Here is a 5,741-nt window from a genome sequence, read left to right on the forward strand (position 1 = left end):
ATCGTGATCATGGGGTTGCAACGGATTTATTATGGAATTATTTAGTTAATTGTTTAATACTTTAGTGTGTGATGATTGCATGATATCTAGTATTGGTTGTGCGTATTCGTCTTATGTGCGTCGCGAACATATAAGATAGGGTGTTAATCTCTTGTGAAGCGACGATGGATCTTGAGATTTAGAACTTGCCATGCTAGCATAGGTTCATGTACGTTGAGCATGATTAGTGGGTAATTCTAACAGTTTTATTTGCCCTATGTAATCAAAAGGAATAACTTGTGCTTAAATCGTTGTGTTGTCAATTTCTGTAGACATATAGGAACTCAACATAATTGATGACTATTCAACTTCTATCTTAATTGTGGATGTTTGGTAGAATGGTATTAGTACAATGAAAGTTGGCTTTTATCAGTTTTGTGTTATTCGATTAATGTCATCACTGTCACATGCTAAAGGTAATAACAATGGCTATAGAAGGAAGTAATAATGAAGTTGTGATCTCATGAGTGTTTTATTATTGATAAATTGAAGTGTTAGTTAAGTGGTTAATTAAGTAGTTAATTATAGTTAATAGTTAATCAACAATTTTAAGTGTTATTATCTTAACATTGAGAAGTAGTCATACATTGGTGAGTGAGTTAAATTAGACAATAAATTAGTCTGAGTCTCTCAGGGAACGAACTAGAAAGTATTCTATATTACTTGCGAACGCGTATACTTGCGTGAATATTAATGCGTGTTTTCGCCCTAACAAGTTTTTGGCACCGATGCCGGGGACTCGGCGTATTTGTTTAGTTTATGTACTTACCATCATTGGTCATTAGGACTCAGTGATTAGGACGTAGTAGTTAATTACTCTTTTCGGTTGTGTTTCAGGTACTTTAGCAAGCGTTTATGCAAACTCGTTCTCGTGCTCGCAAGAGGACCTTAGATACAGCTGAGGAGAAAGACGAAGTTCTTGATACTCCGGAGAAGTTAGATTTTGAGGATTCGGATTCAGGAACTGAGCAGAAAGAACCAGTAAACATGGGAGATCGTATTGTTCAAGCTGATCCAGCTCTTATGGATTTTTCTCCGCCTAAAATTGATGACATTCAGTCAAGCATCCTTCATCCGGCTATTCAAGCTAACACCTTTGAAATCAAGTCGGGCACTATTCAGATGGTGCAGAATTCTGTTTCTTTTGGAGGAGTGGCAACTGAAGACCCCAACATGCACATAAGGAATTTTGTCAAGATCTGCAGCACTTTTAAGTATAATGGCGTGACTGATGAGGCTATCAAGTTGAGGCTTTTCCCATTCTCACTGAGGGATAAGGCTAAAGACTGGTTACATTCTGAACCAGCTGGGTCTATCACTACGTGGCAAGATCTTGCGCAAAAGTTTCTGGTGAAGTTTTATCCAATGGCAAAGACTGCTGCTATGAGGAGTGCTCTTACTCAGTTTGCGCAGCAACCTACAGAATCTATGTGTGAGGCTTGGGAACGCTACAAGGAAATGTTGAGAAAATGTCCATATCATGGAATGCCGGATTGGATGGTAATCACTGGTTTTTATAATGGTTTGGGGGCCCAATCTCGGCCCATGCTCGATGCAGCAGCTGGAGGAGCCTTATGGGCTAAAAGCTATACTGAGGCGTATAATCTTATAGAGACAATGGCTGCAAATGAGCATCAAAACCCAACTCAGAGGATGACGTCAGGCAAGGTCGCAGGTATTCTGGAAGTTGATGCAGCCACCGCTATTGCAGCCCAGCTCCAAGCGCTATCAATGAAGGTTGATTCTTTGGCTACGTATGGAGTTAATCAAATAGCTATGGTTTGTGAGCTTTGTGCAGGTTCTCATGCTACGGATCAGTGTTCTCTTGTCAATGAATCTGTTCAGTATGTGAATAATTATCAGCGACAACAGCAGCCTGTGCCAGCGACCTATCATCCTAACAACAGAAATCATCCAAATTTCAGCTGGGGAAATAATCAGAATGCTATTCAGCCACCATATCAGCAAGGAGTGAGTAAACAGTTTAACCCACCTGGATTCCAGCAACCACAGCAGTATGCTACAAGGCAATCATATCCTCAACAGGGAAGTGCAGCTGCACCTACTAGTGCTGATTTTGAGGAACTTAAGCTGTTGTGCAAGAGTCAGGCGGTTTCTATCAAGACCTTGGAAAATTAAATCGGTCAATTAGCCAATGCAGTGCTCAATTGTCAACCTGGCACTCTTCCCAGTGACACGGAAGTACCAGGCAGGAAGGAAGCTAAAGAGCAAGTCAAGGCTATTACCTTAAGGTCTGGAAAAGTAGCTGATGCTGAAAAGGCAAAAGAAGTCGAAGCTGAAGTTAGAGATGAAGAATCTAAGCAAAAGGAGAAAGCGGCGGAACCAAGGAAGACTACTATTGAACACACTCTGCCTGAGGCTAATACAGGGGAGAAACAGCTCTATCCTCCACCACCTTTTCTTAAGAGATTGCAGCAACAAAAGCTGGATAGACAGTTCGGGAAGTTTCTGGAGGTGTTCAAGAAACTTCACATCAATATACCTTTCGCTGAGGCTCTGGAACAAATGCCTAGTTATGCGAAGTTTATGAAGACTATTCTTTCAAGGAAGGTGAAACTGGATGACCTTGAAACCGTTGCTCTCACGGAAGAATGCAGCGCTGTTCTGCAGCAAAAGTTACCACCAAAACTAAAAGATCCAGGAAGCTTCACCATTCCTTGCACCATTGGCAATCTAACTTTTGACAAGTGCCTTTGTGATTTGGGAGCAAGCATTAATCTGATGCCCTTGTCGATCTTTAAAAAGCTGGATCTGCCTGATCCAAAACCCACATACATGTCGCTACAATTGGCGGACCGTTCCATTACTTACCCAAGGGGCATAGTTGAGGATGTGCTCGTCAAGGTGGATAAGCTCTTCTTTCCTGCAGATTTTGTTATTCTGGATTTTGAGGAAGATAAGAAGATTCCCATAATCTTGGGGAGGCCTTTCTTGGCTACTGGCCGTACCTTGATAGATGTGCAAAAAGGGGAACTTACTATGCGGGTCCAAGATCAGGATGTGACCTTCAACGTATTCAAGGCAATGAAATTCCCTACAGAAGATGAGGAGTGCTTAAAAGTGGATGTGATTGATTCTGCAGTTACTTCGGAACTCGATCACATGCTAATGTCCGATGCATTGGAAAAGGCCTTAGTGGGGGATTTTGACAGCGATGATGAAGATAGCAACGAGCAATTACAATATCTGAACGCTTCTCCATGGAAGCGAAAGCTCGACATACCATTTGAATCTCTTGGTACTTCTGACCTTAAGAATGCTGAAGGGAAGCTCAAACCATCAATAGAGGAAGCACCTACCTTGGAGCTCAAACCATTACCTGAACACTTGAGGTATGCTTTTTTAGGTGATTCATCTACGTTACCTGTTATTATTTCAGCTGACCTTTCAGGTAGTGAGGAAGACAAGCTCTTAAGGATTTTGAGAGAATTCAAATCGGCTATAGGATGGACCATAGCAGACATCAAGGGGATAAGTCCTTCATATTGTATGCATAAAATTCTGTTAGAGGAAGGTAGTAAGCCAACTGTGGAACAGCAGCGAAGACTGAACCCGATCATGAAGGAGGTGGTGAAGAAAGAAATTCTGAAATGGCTAGATGCAGGCATCATTTATCCTATTTCTGACAGCTCGTGGGTGAGCCCCGTGCAATGTGTACCTAAGAAAGGAGGTATCACTGTGGTCGCAAATGAAAAGAATGAGCTCATCCATACTCGAACAGTTACAGGATGGAGAGTATGCATGGATTATAGAAAATTGAACAAAGCCACAAGGAAGGATCACTTCCCTCTCCCATTCATTGATCAAATGCTTGACAGATTGGCGGGATATGAGTATTTTTGTCTTCTGGATGGTTATTCCGGGTATAATCAGATTTGTATTGCACCAGAGGATCAGGAAAAGACTACCTTCACTTGTCCATTTGGCACATTTGCTTTTCGTAGAGTTTCGTTTGGGTTATGTGGCGCCCCGGCCACCTTTCAGAGATGTATGATGGCTATATTCTCTGACATGATTGGAAATAACGTCGAAGTGTTCATGGATGACTTCTCCGTCTTTGGACACTCATATGAGGAATGTTTGAATAATCTGCGCGCCGTACTCAAAAGATACGTGGAAACTAATTTGGTGCTTAATTGGGAGAAATGTCATTTTATGGTGCGTGAAGGCATTATCCTTGGGCATAAGGTCTCTAGCAAAGGTCTGGAGGTGGACAAGGCCAAGGTGGGAGTCATTGAAAATCTTCCCCCACCTAATTCGATGAAAGGAATCCGTAGTTTTCTCGGTCATGCGGGTTTTTATCGGTGATTCATCAAGGACTTTTCAAAGATATCTAAGCCGTTGTGCAATTTACTTGAGAAAGATGTGCCTTTCAAATTTGATGATGAATGTTTGGCAGCATTCGAGACTCTCAAGGAGAGTTTGATCACGGCACCAGTTATTACAGCACCAGATTGGACAGAACCGTTTGAGATGATGTGTGATGCGAGTGACTATGCGGTAGGTGCAGTTCTGGGACAGCGCAAGAAAAATCTCTTCCATGTGGTCTACTATGCGAGTAAGACTTTAAATGGGGCCCAATTGAACTACACCACTACTGAGAAGAAGCTTTTGGCTATAGTCTTTGGCTTTGAGAAATTTCGATCTTATCTGCTTGGTACGAAAGTAACAGTATTCACCGATCATGCAGCTATTCGCTATCTAGTTTCTAAGAAGGATTCGAAGCCGAGACTCATTCGCTGGGTGCTTTTACTTCAGGAATTTGAGTTAGAGATCAAAGATAGAAAAGGTACCGAGAATCAAGTAGCTGACCATCTCTCTAGGTTGGAGAATCCCGATTCTACTTCACAAGATAGGACGTTAATCAATGAATCTTTTCCGGATGAGCAGTTGTTTGCAATTCAGGAGGAAGAACCATGGTTTGCATATATTATAAACTATCTTGTCAGCAATATAATGCCGCTTAATTTGACATCCGCTCAAAAGAAGAAGTTTCTGTATGAGGTAAAGTGGTATATGTGGGATGAACCATATTTGTTTAGACAGGGAGCTGATCAGATCATCAGGAGATGTATCCCGTTCTGTGAGACGGAGGGGATATTACGAGACTGCCATTCCACGGTTTATGGTGGACACTATGGAGGTGAGAAGACGGCAGCTCGTATTCTGCAAGCAGGTTTTTTATGGCCTACTTTGTTCAAGGATGCTCATTAGTTTGTTTTAAGGTGTGATCGTTGCCAAAGAGTGGGAAATTTGTCAAGGAAGGATGAGATGCCATTAAATGTGATGCTTGAAGTCGAGGTCTTTGATGTATGGGGAATCGATTTCATGGGACCTTTTATCTCGTCTTGCAATAATCAGTACATCTTGCTGGCAGTCGATTATGTCTCAAAATGGGTCGAAGTTAAAGCTTTACCGACAAATGATGCAAAGGCAGTGCTAAATTTTCTTCATAAGCAAATTTTCACAAGGTTTGGAACGCCTCGGGTAATCATAAGTGATGAAGGATCGCATTTTTGCAACCGTAAGTTCACTTCTATGATGCAGCGTTATAATGTGAATCATCGAGTAGCTACTGCCTATCATCCGCAAACAAATGGTCAAGCGGAAGTGTCTAACAGAGAGATAAAGCGCATTCTAGAGAAGGTTGTTTGTCCGTCAAGGAAGGATTGGTCTTTAAA

General features: G+C 41.8%; 1 non-coding gene across 1 annotated transcript; it reads right to left on the reverse strand.

The window, feature by feature from the left end:
- Positions 1-1,419: 1,419 nt before the first annotated feature.
- Positions 1,420-1,526, reverse strand: LOC141709656 (small nucleolar RNA R71). Its single transcript, XR_012570221.1, has one exon. It is a non-coding gene; the product is annotated as a small nucleolar RNA R71 (small nucleolar RNA).
- Between the last annotated feature and the right edge of the window lie 4,215 nt (positions 1,527-5,741).

The sequence above is a fragment of the Apium graveolens genome, chromosome 2 (genome assembly GCF_009905375.1).
Source record: "Apium graveolens cultivar Ventura chromosome 2, ASM990537v1, whole genome shotgun sequence".
Taxonomy (NCBI): domain Eukaryota; kingdom Viridiplantae; phylum Streptophyta; class Magnoliopsida; order Apiales; family Apiaceae; genus Apium; species Apium graveolens.